Source organism: Octopus bimaculoides, chromosome 6 (genome assembly GCF_001194135.2).
Source record: "Octopus bimaculoides isolate UCB-OBI-ISO-001 chromosome 6, ASM119413v2, whole genome shotgun sequence".
Lineage (NCBI taxonomy): Eukaryota > Metazoa > Mollusca > Cephalopoda > Octopoda > Octopodidae > Octopus > Octopus bimaculoides.
Genome location: NC_068986.1, coordinates 15783685 through 15785749, shown reverse-complemented (window position 1 = coordinate 15785749; position 2065 = coordinate 15783685). Strand labels below are relative to the sequence as shown.

The window sequence follows — 2065 nt, the reverse complement described above, 5'->3', positions numbered from 1 at the left end:
TTGAGCGACTTAAATAAAACGATGACAAATGAGATCTACTGCGCGAAACTTGAGCGGCTTAAATAAAACGATGACAAATGAGATCCACTGCGAGAAACTTGAGCGACTTAAATAAAACGATGACAAATGAGATATACTGCGAGAAACTTGAACGGCTTAAATAAAACGATGACAAATGAGATCTACTGCGTGAAACTTGAGCGGCTTAAATAAAACGATGACAAATGAGATCTACTGCGAGAAATTTGAGCGACTTAAATAAAACGATGACAAATGCGATCTACTGCGTGAAACTTGAGCGACTTAAATAAAACTATGACAAATGAGATCTACTGCGTGAAACTTGTGCGGCTTAAATAAAACGATGACAAATGAGATCTACTGCGAGAAATTTGAGCGACTTAAATAGAACGATGACAAATGAGATCTACTGCCCGAGACTTCAGCGGCTTAAATAAAACGATGACAAATGAGATCCACTGCGAGAAACTTGAGCGACTTAAATAAAACGATGACAAATGAGATCTACTGCGCGAAACTTGAGCGGCTTAAATAAAACGATGACAAATGAGATCCACTGCGTGAAACTTCAGCGGCCTAAATAAAACGATGACAAATGAGATCTACTGCGAGAAATTTGAACGGCTTAAATAGAACGATGACAAATGAGATCTACTGCAAGAAATTTGAGCGGCTTAAATAAAACGATGACAAATGAGATCTACTGCGCGAAACTTGAGCGACTTAAATAAAACGATGACAAATGAGATCTACTGCGAGAAACTTGAGCGGCTTAAATAAAACGATGACCAATGAGATCTACTGCGAGAAACTTGAGCGACTTAAATTAAACGATGACAAATGAGATCTACTGCGCGAAATTTGAGCGACTTAAATAAAACGATGACAAATGAGATCTACTGCGCGAAATTTGAGCGGCTTAAATAAAACGATGACAAATGAGATCCACTGCGAGAAACTTGAGCGACTTAAATAAAACGATGACAAATGAGATCTACTGCGAGAAACTTGAGCGGCTTAAATAAAAGGATGACAAATGAGATCTACTGCGTGAAACTTGAGCGGCCTAAATAAGACGATGACAAATGAGATCTACTGCGAGAAATTTGAACGGCTTAAATAGAACGATGACAAATGAGATCTACTGCAAGAAATTTGAGCGGCTTAAATAAAACGATGACAAATGAGATCTACTGCGCGAAACTTGAGCGACTTAAATAAAACGATGACAAATGAGATCTACTGCGAGAAACTTGAGCGGCTTAAATAAAACGATGACAAATGAGATCTACTGCGAGGAACTTGAGCGGCTTAATTCATCGCTAGATGAAAACTACAATCTTTGGTTTCAAGACAAAAGGTTTTCTTCCACCAGAATAATGCTCGGCCATATACAGTGAGATGACATTCCAAAGGTTGGAGGAGTTTGAATGAAAAACGATGTCCTACCCACCATATTCACCGGACAACAGCATATCTGATAATCGGTAGACGAATTTAGAACAGTAATGGAGGTGTATTTTTTCCAACGGACAAGTGAATTATGCAAGAGTGGCTTTGCAAGTGTACCAGATAGTTGGAAGAGCACTGCAGAAAATGAAGGTGAGTATATTTTAGATTAAAAAACAAATTTGTTTATCTTCATTTTGAAAACTAAAAGAAGTGTAAAAAAGCATTACATATGGTATGACCCAAAATGTGTGTGTGTGCGTGTGTGTGTGTGTGTGAGTGTGTGTGTGTGCGCGCGTGTGTGCGTGTGTGTATGTGATCTAAACAAAAAATCATGTGCGTATTCTGAGATAAATTGAGAATCATTGCCTAGGAAAAGTTCGGTAACTAATATTAATATTTATAAACTTCATCCTTTTAAGTTATCATCGTATTTTGACTAAAGATAATAATCTACTAATGAGTCATATAACGCCTTCATCATGTGATCATTTTCCTTAGCTAATACACGGTTAACGCTTCTAGGTAATAATCACACTAATATCGTTACTATTCCTTACAGAATGCATATATATATATATATAAATATATATAT

At 37.0% G+C, this 2065-nt stretch overlaps 1 long non-coding RNA gene across 1 annotated transcript in view; it reads left to right on the top strand.

Annotated features, from left to right (window-relative positions):
* The first annotated feature begins 787 nt into the window (after positions 1-787).
* LOC128248103 (uncharacterized) overlaps positions 788-2065 on the top strand; it is a 13636-nt gene continuing 12358 nt past the window's right edge. Inside the window, exon 1 of the long non-coding RNA XR_008264369.1 lies at positions 788-1623. This is a non-coding gene — a long non-coding RNA (uncharacterized LOC128248103). The remainder of the gene's footprint in view (positions 1624-2065) is intronic.